The sequence below is a fragment of the Schistocerca nitens genome, chromosome 2, assembly GCF_023898315.1.
Source record: "Schistocerca nitens isolate TAMUIC-IGC-003100 chromosome 2, iqSchNite1.1, whole genome shotgun sequence".
NCBI classification, from domain to species: Eukaryota; Metazoa; Arthropoda; class Insecta; order Orthoptera; family Acrididae; genus Schistocerca; species Schistocerca nitens.
Genome location: NC_064615.1, coordinates 1067096032 through 1067118978, shown reverse-complemented (window position 1 = coordinate 1067118978; position 22947 = coordinate 1067096032). Strand labels below are relative to the sequence as shown.

General features: G+C 38.4%; 1 protein-coding gene and 1 non-coding gene across 3 annotated transcripts in view; one reads left to right on the top strand and one right to left on the bottom strand.

Annotated features, from left to right (window-relative positions):
• The window catches only part of LOC126237449 (uncharacterized), a 220409-nt gene that overhangs the window by 58192 nt on the left and 139270 nt on the right, over nucleotides 1-22947 (top strand). Inside the window, exon 1 of one of the 2 annotated variants that reach the window (XM_049947581.1) lies at nucleotides 9902-10008. The exons of the other annotated variant lie outside the window; for it this stretch is intronic. The gene's annotated coding sequence lies outside the window, so the exon portion shown is untranslated. Of the gene's footprint in view, nucleotides 1-9901; nucleotides 10009-22947 lie in introns of those variants that run through there. 2 annotated transcript variants of the gene reach the window in all.
• Nucleotides 9247-9318, bottom strand: Trnaw-cca (transfer RNA tryptophan (anticodon CCA)). Its single transcript has one exon. It is a non-coding gene; the product is annotated as a tRNA-Trp (tRNA).

Genomic DNA, 22947 nt, shown 5'->3' with positions numbered 1-22947 from the left:
AGCGGTCGCCATCTTAGCATCAACTGACGCTGACGCCTAGTCAACGGCGCCTCAAGAGAACAATTGTACAACTAAATGAAACTTTATAGCTCCCTTAATTCGCCGACAGACAGTGCTTAGCTCTGCCTTTTGTCGTTGCAGAGTTTTAAATTCCTAAAGTTGTGGTATTCTTTTTGAATCACCCTGTAGTATTAGTTGGTGCAAAAGTTCTTAGCATTTTTGCATAGGTTTAATAAACACAACAGATACACATAACATAGGCTTCAGTCATCAGTAATATATTCTTCTTCACTATTTACTTTTTGATTCCGCGACTGTAATAATCACACGGTTTTGAAGTGAAGAACACGTCGATCCTTGTTCGGAGCGCACCCAGAAGCTCCTTGAAGGTTGTTCGATAGAGAACGGAAAAGTGAAAATCTGAGGGAGCAAGTTTAGATGAATAAGGTGTGTGCAGACTGACTTCCCTGCCCAACTCCTGAACAGTGTTTTTTGTGAGTCTAGCAGAATGTGGTCGGGCGTTATCATGGAGTAGCATCACTTCACTGGTCGTTGTTCTTGGAATGCCTCCGCAGGCCGTCACTGTTGTTGACTATATGCCAGCATCGATGGTCACACCTCTGAGAAGCAGTTCGTAGAATACGATAGCGTTGTTGTTCCACCAGATACATGACATCTGTGGATGCGCACAGTTCTTTGCACGGAAATTGCTCGTTTGTTTGGGCTCAGCCACTCCTTTCTTTTCCTTATGGCAGCACAAAGACTTCATTTCTCGCCACCAGTAACGATAACAGGATAGGAATGGTCGGTGTTATTCACGAGCCAGTTGACGACGAGGAGGCAGACGCACATGTAGTGACCCGCTGACTTTCGTGATTTTGGCGACAAGTATGCGGTCACCATACACCCGATTTTTGAACCTTCCCCGTTGCATGCAAATGTCACACGATGGTAGAATGAGCCCATTTCATCACATTTGCCAGTTCTGCATTACCGTGGCATGGATCACTGTGCATTAATGCGTTTAAACGATCTTCATCAAGCCTGGAAGGTTTTCCTGAGTGTGGAGTGTCACTAATGAGAAAACGATCGTCCTTAAAGCGAGAAAACCATTTTATTCCCGTGCTCTGTGAATTGGCATTATCGGCATACACAGCACAAATGCTTCTCGCTGCTTTTAACTCTCTATTGATCTCAAACACAAGATAGGTCGAAAATGTTCCGATTTCTCCACTTGACACTCCATTTTCTAGCGTACATAGTTTCACTCACTATCTCCAAATGACAAAATGTAAAGTCTTATAAAAATTGTCAATCGATAAGTAAACCCATAGCAACCGGAATACCAACATGCAAAGCAAAAACGCTACGAACTTGCGCACCAGCCTAATACATCCATACACTACGACAATAATTACATATCTCTAGTATTGTTTGTTGTTGTTGTGGTCTTCAGTCCTGAGACTGGTTTGATGCAGCTCTCCATGCTACTCTATCCTGTGCAAGCGTCTTCATCTCCCAGTACCTACTGCAACCTACATCCTTCTGAATCTGCTTAGTGTATTCATCTCTTGGTCTCCTTCTACGATTTTTACCCTCCACGCTGCCCTCCAATGCTAAATTTGTGATCCCTTGATGCCTCAAAACATGTCCGACCAACCGGTCCCTTCTTCTTGTCAAGTTGTGCCACAAACTTCTCTTCTCCCCAATCCTATTCAATACCTCCTCATCAGTTACGTGATCTACCCTCCTTATCTTCAGCATTCTTCTGTGGCACCACATTTCGAAAGCTTCTATTCTCTTCTTGTCCAAACTAGTTATCGTCCATGTTTCACTTCCATACATGGCTACACTCCATACAAATACTTTCAGAAACGACTTCCTGACACTTAAATCTATACTCGATGTTAACAAATTTCTCTTCTTCAGAAACGATTTCCTTGCCATTGCCACTCTACATTTTATATCCTCTCTACTTCGACCATCATCAGTTACTTTACTCCCTAAATAGCAAAACTCCTTTACTACATTATGTGATTCATTTCCTAATCTAACTCCCTCAGCATCACCCGATTTAATTTGACTACATTCCATTATCCTCGTTTTGCTTTTGTTGATGTTCATCTTATATCCTCCTTTCAAGACACTGTCCATTCCGTTCAACTGCTCTTCCAAGTCCTTTGCTGTCTCTGACAGAATTACAATGTCATCGGCGAATCTCAAAGTTTTTACTTCTTCTCCATGAATTTTAATACCTACTCCGAATTTTTCTTTTGTTTCCTTCACTGCTTGCTCAATATACAGATTGAATAACATCGGGGAGAGGGTACAACCCTGTCTCACTCCTTTCCCAACCACTGCTTCCCTTTCATGCCCCTCGACTCTTATAACTGCCATCTGGTTTCTGTACAAATTGTAAATAGCCTTTCGCTGCCTGTATTTTACCCCTACCACCTTCAGAATTTAAAAGAGAGTATTCCAGTTAACATTGTCAAAAGCTTTCTCTAAGTCTACAAATGCTAGAAACGTAGGTTTGCCTTTTCTTAATCTTTCTTCTAAGATAAGTCGTAAGGTTAGTATTGCCTCACGTGTTCCAACATTTCTACGGAATCCAAACTGATCTTCCCCGAGGTCCTCTTCTACCAGTTTTTCGATTCGTCTGTAAAGAATTCGCGTTAGTATTTTGCAGCAATGACTTATTAAACTGATAGTTCGGTAATTTTCACATCTGTCAACACCTACTTTCTTTGGGATTAGAATTATTATATTCTTCTTGAAGTCTGAGGGTATTTCGCCTGTCTCATACATCTTGCTAACCAGATGGTAATGGAATGTTGTCTACTCCCGGGGCCTTGTTTCCACTCAGGTCTTTCAGTGCTCTGTCAAACTCTTCACGCCGTATCTTATCTCCCATTTCGTCTTCATCTACATCCTCTTCCATTTCCATAATATTGTCCTCAAGTACATCGCCCTTCTATAGACCCTCTATATACTCCTTCCACCTTTCTGCCTTCCCTTCTTTGCTTAGAACTGTGTTGCCATCTGAGCTCTTGATATTCATACAAGTGGTTCTCTTCTCTCCAAAGGTCTCTTTAATTTTCCTGTAGGCAGTATCTATCTTACCAAATGGTTCAAATGGCTCTGAGCACTATGGGACTTAACTTCTAAGGTCATCAGTCCCCTAGAACTTAGAACTACTTAAACCTAACTAACCTAAGGACATCACACACATCCATGCCCAAGGCAGGATTCGAACCTGCGACCGTAGCGGTCGCGCGGTTCCAGACTGTAGCGCCTAGAACCGCTCGGCCACACAGGCCGGCAGTATCTATCTTACCCCTAGTGAGATAAGCCTCTACATCCTTACATTTGTCCTCTAGCCATCCCTTCTTAGCCATTTTGCACTTCCTGTCGATCTCATTTTTGAGACGTTTGTATTCCTTTTTGCCTGCTTCATTTACTGCATTTTTATATTTTCTCCTTTCATCAATTAAATTCAATATTTCTTCTGTTACCCAAGGATTTCTATTAGCCCTCGTCTTTTTACCTACTTGATCGTCTGCTGCCTTCACTACTTCATCCCTCAGTGCTATCCATTCTTCTTCTACTGTATTTCTTTCCCCCATTCCTGTCAATTGTTCCCTTATGCTCTCCCTGAAACTCTCTACAACCTCTGGTTTAGTCAGTTTATCCAGGTCCCATCTCCTTAAATTAGCACCTTTTAGTAGTTTCTTCAGTTTTAATCTACAGTTCATTACCAATAGAATGTGATCAGAGTCCACATCTGCCCCTGGAAATGTCTTACAATTTAAAACCTGGTTCCTAAATCTCTGTCTTACCATTATATAATCTATCTGATACCTTTTAGTATCTCCAGGATTCTTCCATGTATACAACCTTTAAGTGTTAGCTATGATTAAGTTATGCTCTGTGCAAAATTCTACCAGACGGCTTCCTCTTTCATTTCTTCCCCCCAATCCATATTCACCCACTATGTTCCCTTCTCTCCCTTTTCCTACTGACGAATTCCAGTCACCCATGACTATTTAATTTTCGCCACCCTTCACTATCTGAATAATTTCTTTTATCTCATCATACATTTCATCAATTTCTTCATCATCTGCAGAGCTAGTTGGCATATAAACTTCTACTACTGTAGTACGCATGGGCTTTGTGTCTATCTTGGCCACAATAATGCGTTCACTATGCTGTCTGTAGTAGCTAACCCGCACTCCTATTTTTTATTCATTATTAAACCTACTCCTGCATAACCCCTATTTGATTTTGTATTTATAACCCTGTATTCACCTGACCAAAAGTCTTGTTCCTCCTGCCACCGAACTTCACTAATTCCCATTGTATGTAACTTTAACCTATCCATTTCCCTTTTTAAATTTGCTAACCTACCTGCCCGATTAAGGGGTCTGACATTCCACACTCCGATCCGTAGAACGCCAGTTTTCTATCTCCTGATAACGACGTCCTCTTGAGTAGTCCCCGTCCGGAGATCCGAATGGGGGACTATTTTACCTCCGGAATATTTTACCCAAGAGGACGCCATCATCATTTAATCATACAGTAAAGCTGCATGTCCTCGGGAAAAATTACGGCTGTAGTTTCCCCTTGCTTTCAGCCGTTCGCAGTACCAGCACAGCAAGGCCGTTTTGGTTAATGTTACAAGGCCAGATCAGTCAATCATCCAGACTGTTGCTCCTGCAACTGCTGAAAAGGCTGCTGCCCCTCTTCAGGAACCACATGTTTGTCTGGCCTCTCAACAGATACCCCTCCGTTGTGGTTGCACCTACGGTACGGCCATCTGTATCGCTGAGGCACGCAAGCCTCCCCACCAACGGCAAGGTCCATGGTTCATGGGGGGTAGTACTTACATTTAATTGTTGGCGAAGGATGGTAAAGCATTCGTAAGCAACTTTGTTGAACAGTCTCTTCATGGGCCGGCCGAAGTGGCCGTGCGGTTAAAGGCGCTGCAGTCTGGAACCGCAGGTTCGCATCCTGCCTCGGGCATGGATGTTTGTGATGTCCTTAGGTTAGTTAGGTTTAACTAGTTCTAAGTTCTAGGGGACTAATGACCTGAGAAGTTGAGTCCCATAGTGCTCAGAGCCATTTGAACCATTTTAGTCTCTTCATGGCATTGGAAATTGCCAAGCATCGCTGAATGAAGTCCGAATTTTTATGTGTCTGACACAGAAAAGTGGACAATGCGAGCTGCAAAATTAAACTATATCAAGATATGCTACTGTAAAATTATTTTATTCCTCTGGAAGATAAGTGGGATAGCACAGATCATAAGGTTTTTGTCTCGTGTGTAAAAATTATCGTCAATAGAAGAAATTATAGTTACTTAAGCGCATTTAAACAAAAAAGCAACCTACGGTGCATGTAATATCTCCCTTCATATGTCATAGAGACAGTGCTTTTGAGGCAGATTTCCGATCAATGTTTTCTTCAATTAGAGATGCGAGTAATTAATGGTATAGATAGCATCTAATATTGAAACATAAGAGTATAAAGCAGAAAAGCGTCTCCATGTCTTGAAAAGCAGTTTTCGTATTTTAAGACGTGCACTTGCAGATAATTTCGAAGTGCGGATATTACGACAAATGTGAGAGTCATTGCAGACAAGCAGTACAAATAATCTCAGAATCAGCCATAAAAAAAATATAAGTACGTTGTTCACTGGGGTTCGGACGGAAAGTTCTTACCCTCAATGGGCGATGCCTGTTGAATGAGCGCCTTCTGCTGGTCGAATTAAATCATCTGAAAGTGGAATACGTTTGCTAGACATCGGAAGAGAACAAAAGCAGTATCAGATTGATTCTTTGAGATATTTGCTTTTAGCCTGATAAATCGATCCAATGCTTTGAGTCAGTCTCTGAGATGTGCTCAGGTAGCACAGTTGTATCAACTCCATCATATGATAGTCACTGGGGTTACATTTCTTTATATTTGCTTATTCGTTCTTCGGCAGTGGCTGAAGGCTCTTCTTCAGAGCCATATAAATTAAACACAAATGTGTGAATGATTGAACCTTCTGACAAATTTCATGTTTTATTTTCTTTAAGGAGTTACCCATTTGACAGATATCCTCATTTGAAAGATATCCTGCTGGCTTCACCAGTGTCCTCGCACTAATATGATAATCAGGTGTACAGGGAATCTAGTAAATTTACTAGATTGTACACTATTTGGTTTCTTATTCTAGTACTAAAAACTAAATGCTCGAAATGCATTCCATCCACTTTGACAAGAACTATAGAGTGGTTCTGCCCTAGCTGCCTTACATTCCTTTTGAGTCGTTACCAAAATTTTCACGACCACCTTCAATGCACATTCAGATATCAACAAAAAATTCTTGAAAACAATCGAATATTTCTTCCCAGGTAACCCGCTAGTATTAGGAAATAGTGCAGGCCAGTCAATACGGAACAAGATAGGATCTCAGCTAGCAGGATTATTTTGTGACTGTAGAAGCTATTTCTGTTTTAGGTTCACCATTCGCAAAACAATATTCATAACTTGCATAACTTTCAATCACAGTCTCCGCTTTGCTGCCGACTTACTTATGTGTATTTTATAGTAGAAGTGGAAGTTTTAGGGAAGGTATACCATCACTGGTGATGGTGCATCTTCATTCAGCCTCGTAGTGAAAGAGAATTGTTGATTACAGTTTTGCCAAACAATACACATTCACTAGGGGTAGTGCACCATCGATAGCGAAGGTAGCCTATACTTTCGTTGCCAAGAGGTAACTAATGTGGACTATAGTTGCAATGCCGGCCGGTGTGGCCGAGCGGTTCTAGGCGCTTTAGTCTGGAACTGCGCGACCGCTACGGTCGCAGGTTCGAATCCTGCCTCGGGAATGGATGCGTGTGATGTCCTTAGGTTAGTTAGGTTCAAGTAGTACTAAGTTCTAGGGGACTGATGACCACAGATGTTAAGTCCCATAGTGCTCAGAGCCATTTGAATCATACAGTTGCAATAACAAAACATAATCATATTTCAAAAGTTGCATTTTGTGAGCTGCAATTTGAACACACAGTCATAAATTTCATTTTACTGCAATACCAATACACAATCACACGTCGAAAGCTGCGTTTTGTGAGCTACTGTTTGAATACATAGTCATATTACAAACAATTTCATATTGCTGCAATAACAAACCACAATCATATTTCGAAACTTGCATTTTATGAGCTGCAATTTGAACACATAATCATATTATATAAAATTCATTTATTGCAGCAAGGACATGCACCACTTGCAGAACACATTTTTTCTTTTGCAAAAGCATCTCAGAGTCTGACATTTATACCGGCAGTTGCAATCGAACAATCCCTGGCCGCTTTCCACCATCGCAACTGTCCTTAGAGCAACAGTTTTCTTTGATGGAATTCCTCCTCTGAGATTATTCCAGGGCAAGTACTGAACTGGCACCTGAAACAAACTGTGGCAGTCATGGTCACAGTCGCATCTCGTATATTTAAAAACGATCAATTTATTACCTTGCACGGAGCCGGCGTGGCACATCACCTCTCATCCCGATTCGGCAGAAGCCATCACCCGTTGTCTAGAGAACGACACCCAATGTCGACCTTGAATCTCCTCTTCCTCGATCAAGTCCGGAACTGGAACTCAGTCTGTACATCCCCCTTCCACAGGTAGCAAACGACAGTCTGAGCTCTGCTGCAGTCTTTGTGCTTATTCTTCTAAGCACTTGTACGTCTCAGTCCTGTGTTTTTTTAATATCAAGAGGTGACGACTCTGAATCAGTCAGGTATTGTTCATTATTGTCTGGAACACACTTTTTCTCTGTTCTCAACCTCCGTTCCTCTTCTATGTTTCCCTCTAGCACTGGAGATTTGCTGTGACCATTGCCCTGCAACTTTTCGGTTCCTTTCTCAGTGCTAACGCACACTTGATTAATTATATTTTCAAGGTCGTCCTCAGAGTGAACGTTCGCCATTGCTTCAGGAGATAAACCTCGATGAAAACAGAACATGTGCGTCCAAACATCGCTTCGTATGGGGGCTTTTTAATTCCAAAATGTACAGAGCTATAAACTGCACAAATATTAGTGCACAGCTCCATTCTGTGGTGTTATGCTCGCTCTACACCGCCTTGGCTCGGGCCATGTCTAGGTTTACCGTGCACAATCTTAAAACTGGGCTGTGGTTCAGTTAAACTGCTCATTATTTTGGTGACGAACTCTCGAACATTATCTGACCGCAAGTCTGAGGAAGGGCCTGACAACGTAAAAATATCAGTAATATCGCATATCTCCTCATCTGTTTTGGACTATAGTGGCCTGAGAACAACGAATTTAGTGAATTTATAGTCTCCATTTGAAGGCAGTTGTTAAGTCAATGAGATCAGCTCGACATCTGGAATTTAATTCTTTGAACAACATAGACCTCACTACTACTCCTTTCTTCTGACGCTTTTGTTTTTTGTAAACAAGCCTCGCATAATCTAAGACACATCTCAACATCTCTGTATGTTTTATTATGGTACTTTGCCTTTACCATTCGGTCGCGTCCACTGTGGCCTATCGTTGCGTCAGCATCGTACATAATATCATCCAGTTCTTAACATAAACATAATACATACAGTACTCAATCTAGCCTTCTTCAGGAACAGTTCCTACGCGTATTAATTTTATTTCATTCACCTCGAGCGTTTCATATCTCTTCAAAAGCTTCTAGTCGTTGCCGTCCGTCTTCTGCCCAGATTTTAGTCATTTAACCTTGCTGATAAACGAGTCTTACTTTTCTTTATCCATGAAGACACAATTATAATTGGTCTTCCCATTCCACTCTGAGATGTTCCATAAACTTCACTGATTCAAACATAGCTTCACTGCCGTATAACGTAACAATAACCAACTGACGACAATTAAATCCATGTCGAACGCACCCTCAATAATCTTCTACTACATACATCCACTAACAGGCACCAGTGATTGTACACTTTCACTAGTGGATTCTTTTTTAGTTTTATGGTATGCTGTCACTGCTCATTTTAGTGATGGTATACAAACCTTTCCTAAGCACGCACTTCCACTAATATATGTAACATAACAGCAGATTCTACACAAAAAGTTTTTTTTTTTTTTTTTTTTTTTGAAGAACCGCACTGAATGAAAAGTTGCAGTTCGAATTTTATGTCAGATTTGTTCGTGACCAATTACATGCATCAGAATTGTAGAATCTGGAAACAATAAAAATATTTTGACCCCGACGTGATTTGAACACGCAACCTTCTGATCTGGAGTCAGACGCGCTACCGTTGCGCCACGGAGTCAGTTGAAATTATTGTCTACTTTGATACAATATGTCTGAAAAATCCACTCTAAAATGCGTATTGACAAGTGAAATATGTGTCTTTCTTTAAAATAAAATTAAACATTGTAAAATAATGAAATAGCGGCAATGCCAAAGATGATGCCTGAAGTTGAAATATCGATCAGCTACAACTAGTTTTTAAATGGTGGAAACATTTGCGGTACCCAGGTGTAATTCGATATGCAGCAGAACATTATGCATCTGCCATCAGATACATTGCTCATAGAAGCTCTTAAGACACTGACCCTAACGGAGAATAATTCCACAATTCTTTTTTTACATATTTATTTACACGTCAAGTTCCGTAGGACCAAATTGAGGAACAAATCTCCAAGGTCATGGGATGTGTCAGTACATGAAATTACAACATACAAGTAATAACAGATAAAAATAAAAGCCTTTGAACCCAAAAAAAGTCAATCCACAAGTTTAAGTAAACGCAGTCAACAATACAACAAAAATCAGCTTAATTTTTCAAGGAACTCCTCGACAGCGTAGGAGTGAACCATGACGAAATTCTTCAGTTTCGATTTGAAAGCGCATGGATTACTGCTAAGATTTTTGAATTCGAGTCGTAGCTTATTGAAAATGTATGCAGCAGTATAATGCACACCATTCTGCACAAGAGTTAAGGAAGTCCGATCCAAATGTAGGTTTGATTTCTGTCTTGTATTAACTGAGTGAAAGCTGCGTATTCTTGGGAATAAGCTAATTTTGTTAACAAGAAATGTATAGTTAGGATGGATATTTGGGTCAGTTTCCCGAGCAAAATAAATAAAGTAGGCTAACCTAACCTTCCTCTCCTGCATCTGGATAGCTTCCTTGGGTTAGGGGGCGTGCACTTAGGCTTTCCATCCAGTAGAAAGCTGCTTATTCTTGGGTCGTGAACTTACACCACTTCTTGCACGAACCGCCCGTTTCTGGGCAAAAAATATCCTTTTAGAATGGGAAGAGTTACCCCAAAATATAGTACCATACGACATAAGCGAGTGAAAATAATCAAAGTAGATTAATTTTCGTGCGAACGATCACTCACTTCAGATACCGTTCGAATAATTAGAATTGCAGCAGTAAGTCTTTGAACAAGATCCTGAACTTGGACTTTCCACGACTGTTTAATATCAATCAGAACACCTAGAAATTTGAATTGTTCAATTTTACTAATCATATGCCCATTCCGTGAAATTAAAACGTCAGGTTTTGTTGAATTGTGTGTTAAAAACTGTAAAAACTTAGTCTTACTGTGGTTTAACATTAGTTTATTTTCTACAAGCCCTGAACTTAGGTCATGAATTGCATTATTTGAAACTGAGCCAATATTGCTCACAACATCCTTTTCTGTGGTACCAAGCTAGTGTCATCAGCAAACAGAATTATTTTAGAATTACTCGTAATACTAGATGGCATATCATTTATATAAATCAGGAACAGGAGTAGCTCCAACAATGATCCCTGGGGCACCCTCCACTTGACCGTACCCCACTCAGACCCCACATCACAGCCATTCTTAACATTGTGAATAATGACCTTTTGCTGTCAGTTGCTAAAATAAGAGGTGAACCAATTTTGAGCTACTTCCCCTTTTTTATTATGGTTCAACTTCTGGAGCAATATTTTGTGATCAACACAATCAAACGCCTTAGTTAAATCAAAAAATATGCCTAACGTTCAAAAGCTTTTGTTTAACCCATACAGTAACTCACAGTGAAAAGAGAGTGTAGCATTTTCAGTTGTTAAACGACTTCTAAAGCCGAACTGTTCATTTGATAGCAAATCGAGTAATATAAAATGATCAATTATCCTTACATACACAGCCTTTTCACTAACTTTAGCAAACACTGATGGCATAGGAATAGGTCTAAAATTGTCTACATGATCCATTTCTCCCTTTTTATAAAGTGGCTTTACTACTGAGTAGTTTAATTGCTCAGGAAACTGTCAATTTTCTAAAGGAAAAATTGCAACTATGGCTAAAACAGGGCTAACATGTGCAGCACAGTACTTTGATATTCTGCTAGGCACTCTTATCATAATCGTGAGAGTCATTAGTCTTCAGTGATTTAATTATTGACTCAGTCTCCCCGTTGCCTGTATCACAGAGGAGTATTTCAGACCTCAATCTTGAAAAGGCATTTGCCAAGAAAGTTATATGATTTCCTGTAGAAACTAAATTTTTATTTAATTCACCAGCAATGCTCAGAAAATTACTGTTAAATACTGTACATATAACCTGATTTATCAGTAACAGAAATATTTTTACAATGAACTGACTTTATAGAGTCTGCTGACCAGACACTTCCTTCACAATAGCCCATGTGGTTTTAATTTTATCCTGTGATTTAGCTATTCTATTGCCTTCCTAATAACATTTTAAACACCTTACAGTACTGTTTGTAATGGGATACTGTAGCTTGATTGTGACTACTTCTAGCATTTTTATATAATTCCCACTTTGTTGTAGATGACATCCTTATCCCAGTAGTCAGCCACCCGGGCTGCCTACTACTGCCAGTACCCCGTTTAGAATGTTCTAATGGAAAACAACTCTCAAAGAGCATGAGAAATGTGTTAAGGAAAGCATTAAATTTATCATCTATATTATCAGTACTATAAACATCCTGCCACTCTTGTTCCTTGACAAGGTTTAAAAAACTCTCTATTGCTGTTGAATTAACATTCCTACATAGTTTGTAATTAAATGTGACATTTGTTTGAGTACAAAAGCCTTTTGGTGGTAAAATTTGTGCACCATGGTCTGAAAGGCCATTCACCTTTTACACAGAATGCCCATCTAATAATGAAGAATGAATAAAAATATTGTGTATGGCTGTGCTACTATTCTCCTGCACCTTAGTTGGAAAAAACACAGTCTGCATCAGATCATATGAATTTAGGAGATCTACGAACATTCTTTTTCTTGCACCATCACATACAAAATTTATATTGAAGTCACAACATATAACTAATTTCTGGTACTTCCTACAAAGTGAACCAAGAACCCTCTCTAGCTTGAGCAGAAGTGCTCTGAAGTCAGAGTTAGGGGACCTATAAACAACAACAAGTAGAAGTTTAGTTTCACTAAATTCAACTGCCCCTGCACAACATTCAAATATCTGTTCAGTGCAGTACTGTGATACGTCTATGGACTCAAATGGAATGCTGTTTTTTATGTACATAACCAATCCTCCACCCTGCAAGGAACTCCCTGAAAAACAGCCAGATAATCAGTATCTTGGTAAAGGAAGCCTCTGACTTGTCAAATTATTTAAGTGGTGCTCCAACTTACCAATAATTTCAGAGTCAACATCTATAAGCAGATCACTAACTTTATCTCTAATACCTCCTATATTTTGATGAAATCCTTTAAGATTACTCTGATTCCATAACATAATTATGGTAACAGCCATAGACAATGGCAGTTGAAATAGAGCCTACACCAAAATAGAGTAGGTTAGTTTTCACTTACCAGTATTAATGACTGATAACCAAGCAATTTAGTCCCTTTATTCTCCAAACCAATCAGCCAACCAGTATTAACATTTTGTTAGATGGCTGTATGTATACATGTTTAAAATTATATTTGCCTTGCATTGTGCCCTGGATTTTGGTTGTTTTCATTGTAGCAAAAGTCTTTTGGGGTGAAGGTGACATTGAAAATTTTGCACCAACCCAGATATGCTGTGCGGGTGCATGGAGATAATGTTACAGTGAGTACAATAGGTCACTTTTTGCTGTAGAACAAGAGGTTCATTGAAGCAACTGGCAGAAAGCCTCCTTCTGCTTCTTGCGTAGATATTTGCGGCCTAAGAATCACAGTTAATGTTGTAGGGGAGAAGTGAAACTAATTCTAAACCAGTATTTATGAATGTAGACAGTGATGAAGTCAGTTTATCTGTTCAGGAATCTGCATTTCAGTGCCTGTGCACTAAGGTGAACAATATGTTCAAGAAATTCCCAGCACTTATACTGGTTCGTTGCCGTTAGACATGGTAGGCAAACAAAAATTACAGGATAAGCATCGAGACCAGAGCCCTCATCCAAATGAGTCAAACTAGAGAAACTGATTTTAAGACTTGTTTTTATGGAATACCTACTGTTTAATGCAGCTGAGAATGTAGAATTTAGGAAAATGACTTATTTACTAAATAAAAACTATATACAGTATTAACTAAATGAAACATTTTGTACCTTCCAGTATGAGAACACTCACTAACGAATTATTCTCTTGAGCGCAGTGTGCAACCATATTTGCTACCTACTTTTAAACCATATGATAGGCAAACAGCTGAAAACATGGACAAGGAATTATAAAATGTGACTTCAGCTTGGGTTATTAGTAACAAAATTATAGCTTGCATCACAGAGAATGCACATGATATGGTGAAGGCAGTGATGATGCGCAAATTGTGGCACGTACAGCACATTGTTTTGCACATATCTTAATTGTAATTGTACAAGCTAGCTGTGAACCAATTTCAGATGCAAGGGCAAAACTGAAGGCAACAGTGGAATTTTCAAATGAAGCTCTCAAGCGTTTGAAAATTACACCACATTCAAAAGCGAATGAATTCCCCGATTTTAATACTGAAACGAGGTTGCCCTATGAGATGAAACTCCTTATAAGAATAGTTCAACAGGATTTTGAAAATAAAGGAGCTTTCATGAAACACCTTCACCACGCTCACTAATAAAACTGCTCAATGAAGACTACACAATTACTGAAAAGTCTTTGTGAAATACTGTCTGCTTTTGAGCAGTTAAACCACAAAATTGGCAGTGAAAAAAATGAAAAAATTGGCCTTACAAAATCACTGTCTGAGACCGAAAAGTCAGATTACTGCAATGCATTCATTGAAACAGGAATTGATAAACATGAGGATGGAATTTGTAATCAGTTCGTTGGAAAGTTCGCAGACAAAGCAATTGCTTGGGAAGCAACATTATAGGATCCTCGCTATGAGCAGTGTGGGTTTTCAAAGAGTGGGCATTGGTTAAAACAAACAAAAGAAGCCATCATTAAGAAGTGACCCAGAAACCCCCTCACTATTTTACAGATAATTAACCAGCAACATGACCAGTGGCAAGACATTCAGTTCTGACAGTAACAACATTTGACAAGATTTTGATGAAGCTGTACAAGGGTTGTTCCAAAGTGTGGACAATCCACATACTGCAAGTATAATCAAGTTTTATAAATATATGGAGCTGTCACTGATACACAGACAACAGGAACCATTGCCATGGCAAAGAGAAAACTGTGTGTTGTTTCCTAACCTATTGGAAATAATGGAATTGTGTCTTTGTATCATAGCATCTCTGTTCCATGTGGGTGCATATTCTCAAAGCAGGGGCAAGGAATAACAGGCAGATGAGCTTGTCTTTGAAGTGAAAAAGTTGCATGGCTCATTGGGCCTGCTGTATACATTCTAAATTGAAGTTTAAAAATATTATGGCAGACCTACTGAAACATGAAACATTTGATTTATGTTGTTCATCTCTGGACAACGTGTGTTGAATTTTCTAGGTGGTGTATTGTATTTGTATTTGTGTTTGTTCTGCTAACTCTTACACATAGCTATCCTACAAGCTCATTTTTCTCAAAATTGTTGTGCACAGAAAGACACTTATGTTTTTGCTCACCATTCAGTTAATTTTTTTGATCCATATGTGTAGGTTTATATTTACTTATATCTAAAAACAAAGATGATGTGACTTACTGAACGAAAGTGCTGGCAGGTCAATAGACACACAAACAAACACAAACATACACACGAAATTCAAGCTTTCGCAGCAAACTGTTGCTTCATCAGGAAAGAGGGAAGGAGAGGGAAAGACGAAAGGATGTGGGTTTTAAGGAAGAGGGTAAGGAGTCATTCCAATCCCGGGAGTGGGAAGACTTACCTTGGGGGAAAAAAGGACAGGTATACAGTCGCACACACACACATATCCATCCACACATACACAGACACAAGCAGACATTTTCAAAAATGTTATAATAGAGGGAAACATTCCACGTAGGAAAAATTTCTATAGTATTCCACAGTTGCTAGAGTCATCATTTAAAACTGGTTGTTGAAACTTTGTAAGTAGGCTTTCATGGGACAGTTTACATCTGTCTTCAAGACTCTGCCAGCTCTGTTTCTTCAACACATCTGTGACACTTTCCCATGGTTCAGACAAACCTCTGATCATTCATGCTGCCCTTCTCTGTATATCTTCAATATACCTTGTTAATCCTATTTGATATGGATCCCACACATTTGAGCAACATTCTAAAATGGGTTGTATTAGTGATTTGTAAGCAATCTCTCTTGTAGACTGATTGCATTTTACCATTATTCTACCAGTAAACTGAAGTCTACCACCTGCCCTGTCCGTCACTGAGCCCATGTGCTTATTCCACTTCATATTCCTACAAAGTATTACATCATGATATTTGTATGAGTTAACCAGTTGCAACTGTGACTCATTGACACTGAAGTCATAGGATACCAAATTTATTCATTTCGTGAAGTGTACAGTTTTACACTTCTGAATATTTAAAGCAAATTGCCAATCTTTGCACCACTTCAAAATCTTATTAAAATCTGAATGACTGTTTTTGTGCAGCTTCTTTCAGACAGTACTTCATTATAGGTAGCTGCATCACCTGCAAAAACTTTGTGGTTACTATTGATATTGTCCACAAGATCGTTAATATACAACATGAATAGCAAGGATCCCAATACACTTCTCTGAGGAACACACGAAGTTACTTCTACATATGTTGATGACTCTCGATCCAAGATATACTTTTGATAGTAAACATAGTTGTGCTACAAAGTCAAATGATTTTCAGAAACTAAGAAATACTGCATCTACTTGACTGCTTTGATCCAAAGCTTTCAGTATTTCACGAGGGAAAAATGCAAGTTGGGTTTCATATAACTGATGTCTTCAGACTCAATGCTGTTTGAATAGAGGAGATAATGGATGTGATGTTTGATGAAAAACCACCATATTTGACAGTTGTATTATTTACTCCAACCTGTTATGGTAATTCTTTGGTCTTTATGCATCAGTTAGGTACTTTGTAGTTCTGCTCTGTGTGGCAAACAAGGGAGAACTTAAGCATGAGTGAGAAAAGGATGGGTGGGCACACTCACAAATGTGAATCATTCACAAAGAGTGGCTACTCCAAGAACCACAAGAGAATAGTTGAAAAAAGTTAAATAATAGTGATTCAGATTTTAACGTGTGAGGTGAGTCAAAGTTTTTTGGTATCCAGGTAGATAAATTTCCTTTTTTTAATGTACTATAACTGACTGATGAACATACCCGAACAACAAACCCATTTATGTTATCATTTGACCCTTTTATAGAGTGATATTGAGTATGCCAGAATAGTTATGAATAAACCGTAAATTACGATTAGAGCACACTTAAATATAATGCAATATAAGCTTTATAAAAAAATCTACAAGTTTTTAATCGGTAGTATTGGGCAAACACACACACATACTAACTCTACATTGAATTACTATATTATTATTATATTTACATTTAAAATTATTTTTTCATTTATTTATCTTTATTCATCCAAGGTTCATCTCATTTCACAATGATACAGGATTTGTCAAGGTAATACAATGTCAATCAACAGGCCAAAATATAACACACAGCATACATAACATACTTTAAGAGAACACAACAGGTAGCCTGTAGGGATAGGACAAGTGGTTGGCTGTGGCCTTGATTAAGGAACCATCCTGGTATTTTCCCTAGCAATCTAGTAAAACGCAAATGAGGATGGCCGGACAGAACAACTCTGTTCTCGTGAATGTGAGATCAGTGTCACAGCAGCTGCACTGCCTTGTTCAGTAATTCTCTTTTGCTTGATACTCTATTGTATGTTTAATAGCACTTGACACTGCAGTGTAAATAGGACAAATAATCACTAGAACAGATTTTTGATTGAACAAGAAAGGCATGCAAACAGCTTGCTGACATAATATAAATCAAAACATTGCTCGAACCAGTTTAGAATCACAATTATTATCCTAGTTCTTTTCAACCAGCCTCCAAATATTCTTTCACACTGTACAAACATGCTGCATTCAAGTGTTCTCTAAGTTTTCTTTTGAAGACTGGTAATCCATCCAAATATTTTGTATTCTCAAGTAGACTGTTGAGTAGTAACCATAATAACTTTGTGGTATTCTTATCAGCAAGTTTGTGTCTTGTAATGTGGATACAATAATTATTTTTGTCTCTTGCATGATAATTATGCACTGCTTTGTTTAATATAAGCATTGTATTTACTTTTAATAACATGATACTTTCAGATGAGGCATCTTCAGAAAGTAAGTGTACTACATTTTATGCATTCAAGCAATGGAAACCTCAGGTAGCAATATCAACAATGTAGGAAAAGACAGATTGCTACTTACTATAAAGAGGACACACCAAGTTGCAGATAGGCACAATTAAATGACACTTACATAAAGCTTTTGGCCACAGCCTTCATCCCAGCGTCAACTTACAGTAACGTACTGTCCCAGCACTCTCCACCCAGCAGTTCATGCCCCCTCTGTCCTATCATCTCCTCCCCATTCTCATCTTCCATCCTGTTTATTTCTAGCCCTCTGCCAACACATCCACCCAGCTTACCCACTCCTCTCCTTTTTTCCCCACCTCCCTGTCTCACAACATCCTGGTGTGGCACCTGCTAGAAGTCTAGTCCCTGCACACTCCACCAGACAGTGTTCATCTATCTCCTCACCTGTACACTATTATCCCTTCCCCTTCCCAAACCCCTCCACATTGCTGCTTGTGTCCCATGTGATAGATGCATTGCAGCCCGAGATGCTGGAGTTGGCGGTCATATGTGTGTGAGGTGTGCTTGCCTGTGTGTGTGAATGGTGTATGTCTTTCTTTTACTGATGAAGACAGTGGCTGAAAGCTTTATGTAAGTGTCTTTTAATTGTGCCTGTCTGCATCTTGCCATGTCTCCTTTCAGGAGATTTTATGTATTTTTAGGAAAAGCGTATTTAAAAAAAACACAGGATACTATTGATACACTTGCTGACTATTTTTATGCATAATTGGCGGCATCCCATTCAGTGCATGTAGTGAGCCATGGCATGAGCTTCTTTATACTCTCTGTGAAGAACTCTTGTGCCTGCTCTTTCCCCCATTTCAGAACCTCTTTCTGCAGCTGCTTGTCAGTTGAAAATTTAATTCTGTTCCTGTGGCTTCAGGGAGGTGACAAAATGATAATATGTAGGTGACAAGTCATGGGAATATTGCAGAGGGGGGAGTAGGAGAGAGGGATTCAAAACATCCCAACCAAATGAGTCCAAGAATATGCTGGTGGCTAAGCTTGTGTGGAGACAAGTGTTGTCCTGCAGCAAGTACACTCCTCTCATTAACATTCCCCTCCTTTTATTCTGAATGTTTGTTTTGAGTTTTTAGTGTCACACAATATTGCTATGCATTGATGGTCTCCCAATGAGGCTGAAATTTGATCAAAATTATGCCTTTGCAATCCCAAAACACTTAGGTTTTGAATTTTTTGGCAGATGGGGAACTGCCATGATGCTGCTGTGAAGACTGTGTTTTTGTCTCAGGCAAGTAATGAGCCACTCATGTTTCATCTCCAGTCACAATAAATGTCAGAAAATCCTCACCTTCCAATTCAAGTTGCTTAATAAACTAGCAGGTGCTGGTTTCCCAATTTTTCTTGTGCTGCTCTGGCAGTTATTTTGGGAGCGACCTTGCACATAGTTTCTGATATCCAGCATTTCTGTGAGTGTCTTGTGCGAGCTTGTATAAGAGATCTCTGGAGAGTTATGGAACATTGAAGAAATTTCATCCACTTTCAATCAGCGAACTTCATGAACAGTTTCCTCAACTTTTTGCATTAGCTCATTAGTCAAATGGAAGGTCTTCCACTCCTTGTTCATCATGAAGACTTGTTGAGCCTCCACTATACTCCATACACAACTCAAACACACCCATTATGTTCATGACATGTTCACCGTATACTACTTTCATTCACAAAAAATTTTGTTAGGTATTATTATTCCTTTTGTGAGTAGCAAGCATAATCACAGCACATGGCTTGCATGTGGTGGGATTTTTACCAACATATTTCATGCAAATGCACACTGCAGTGTGAGTTTACATACTACCACATTCCTGTGATTCTTGCTGTGGTCAGGGAATCTCCCTCCACCACTTACTGTTGCCAACCCTCAAAAAAACAAAAACCACTGCCCATTATGGTCACAGTATACTTACTTTCAGAACGTGCTTTGTGTTTGTACGTGGAGAACACTGTTAGTATTTAATATTAATTGAAATTATTTCTGCAAGGCCAACTGGGTGTTAGCACCCCAATACACCTTACTATTTCCTTCTGCAGCTTTAATAGCCTGTTTATATGTGTATATTTAGTCTGTTTATATGTGTATATTTGCTACTCTGGTCTATATTATTATACAGTACAACAAATGTGATGGATTAAACATTTCTAGCTGTAATTCATAGTGGTAAAAAACTGCAAACAGGTACATCTCCCTACACATCATTCACTAAATAGATGACAGATAGAGTATTGCAGTCCTTATGGGTAAAATTCCTTCATTGAGTGTCACACTTTCCAGTGTGTTATCTCAGTAAATTATACCTCATAATATGTTTTTTCAAGAGCATGTAAAGATTGTCATACATAAAACCTATTAAAATTAGGCATTAGAATACTACAGGAAAGCAAAATATATGCATTACCGTGATTTTGACTAAATCCAATACGTCAAACACACTAGAAAGTAGGAAAGTCACTAGATGTGAAAGCAGTGCATTTGGTGCAGGAAATATGAAACTGCTAAGACTCGCACCTCCTGACTTTTCTGCAATTCAGTTGGCTGCTGGCTGTAATTTATGTCTATGGAAACTCCAGGTAGGAATATCGACAATGTAGGAAAAGGCAGATTGCTACTTACCATAACGAAGACATGTCAAGTTGCAGACAGGCACAATTAAAAGACACTTACTCCTCCACACTTCACAAATTTTGCTTTCCTTTATTCTTGGGTTATGTTCTAAGAGTTTCTATGTGTGATAATCTTTGTGTGCCTTTGAAAACATGTTTGAAGTATAATTTATTAAAATGGCATATTGGGAAGTTAGATGCCAGATTAGTAAATCTAACTCATTTGTACTGATATGGCAGTATTTTTACATTATGTATTGAAGATGAGATAATATATAGACCTATCTATCATACAATACACTGCTTCATTGTTTCAAAACAGTGTTTTGATGTCTCATTTTATCAACTTGTACTTTTATTCTGTTTCTTGAAATTTTGTGAGTATGCTTATGTTCTCAAGGGATACTCTATATAGGCACTACATCATCAAGTACCTGCCATATATGTTCAATATACCCTGTTATTTCTATATACATACACTGTGTTTCTGAGGCTATTCCAACAATTAAGAGAAATATGACATGCTGTATGACAATATAACATCCAAAGTGGACAATAAACCATATGGATTCTTAACTTGGAAGAAGCAAAGCCTTAAATCAGCACTTAATCGGTTATGTGTGCAATGGATGCCATGCACAGTACTACATGCAAAGTAATATGGGAACAGTAGCTACCATTACAGAAACTACAAGCTTTACTTCTTGCTGACTTTGACACTTGTCATTCAGAGCCAGTATTATGTAGTTGACTCTTACTTCCTTGCTTAAGAACTTTTCTTAGATGAAGCTGTTTCACCAGTAGAATGCTCAACAGTCATTGCTTAAGAACTTTTCTTAGATGAAGCTGTTTCACCAGTAGAATGCTCAACAAACCATGTGTTAGAGTTGCAGATATTTCTAACGCAAGTACCAAATGTTTCTTGGTCTGCCTAAACATGACCTTTCAGCACAATGCACATCACAGAAATTTTTTTCCATTAAGCAGGTTCCATTATATATTCACTGGTCTCTATTTTTTAAGCCTAAGAAATGCACATTTGTGGGCAAGTCTATTGTTCTCATTAAAGATATTTTCTTCTTTTTGAATCCAAGGCTCCTTTTGCACACTTTTCATCCAGAAGACTTATATAATATTTCCAGTTCTTGTTTTACTCTTTGAAAAGTAACAGATCAGTAGATTCGCTTTTGTGTCCCAGAAAGCAGTGGCTAGAACATACCTGGTAAGTGAGACTGATTGTGCCTTTTTTCATGTAGGGCCACCAGGTTCAGGATTCTTCTTTGATTGCTGTCTCATTTCTGACACGAAGTGGTACGCTTATCTCTCATCCACATTAACAAATAAGGTCATAAAATCATTTGGATTCTCTTTCAAATGAACCAAAATTTGCTGATAACTTTTTTCACTTTTACTTTTGATCAACATCAAACAAATATTCACTCATCCTGCACAAAACATTTTCTTACTTAATTCTTCATGTGAAGTGCTCTGTGGTCTTTATTCTGATAATGCCATGGAATTATCTTTTTCGTACAATTTTAACTGCTGATTGTCCAATATCTTATTATGCACATTATCAGTATTTTCATGTGTGATTGATGTTCTTGGATGTTCTTCACATGGATTGTTTCAAGAGAAGTAAAGCTGTATTTGAATTCAACTACCCATTTCTTAGCTATTGGGTAGAATGGATTCCTTATGGTTCTATACCAACTTTGGATTTTACATTTACATTATATTCATCACATCCCATGGATTGAACAGAAAGTGGTCTCTGTGATGATGAGAGAAGTGCAATACAATGAAATGACTTGACATTCTAATTATAAACTAAACATTACAAACTGTATATGATGCAAATACTTCAGGATTAAAGGACATCACTGACCAAAAATCAGAACCATTATGCAGTTGATAGACACACACAAAAGAAAGAAAACTTGCTAGCTTTCAGATTTATTCTTTGATGAACTAGAGTAAAATGCTTAAACACACACACATTCACGCTCATTTATGCACACGCCTGGGCCCCTACATGTGTATGTGTTTTAGAGTGTATGTATGTGTGTATATATTTGTGAAGTAGGTGCCACATATCCAGTTTTTAATAGATCTTTGCGGGGTGTTCTAGAATTAACAACAAATGTATTTGTACTGGTTTTCCTAATGACATATTATCCCAGTTTACCAGTTTGAACAAAACACTCATAAAATGACTGATTTTAAAACTAATACAAACAAAACTATTCTGTAAATGAAATTAATACAATTATTTTTTTGCTGTACAACATTTACCAACAATAAGAAAATGAAATTTTCATTGATATCAAACCCACAGTTGTGCTAGGTTGACAAATTTTCTGCTCATCAATATACATATTTTTTGTGCAGTATGATATATTTATCAGTCCAGCTTTAGCATACATATCATTTTGTACAACTGCTACTGGATGGTAAAATAACACAACACAACATACACTGTAAACACAAAAAAGAAAAATATAGAAACATTCTTAGACTTTTCTAACTGACTGATTTACATTTGAAGGAAAAATTACTTTTTTCCTTATTTAGAAATTCTGATACAGAAAAAACTGCTTTATTAAGAATATC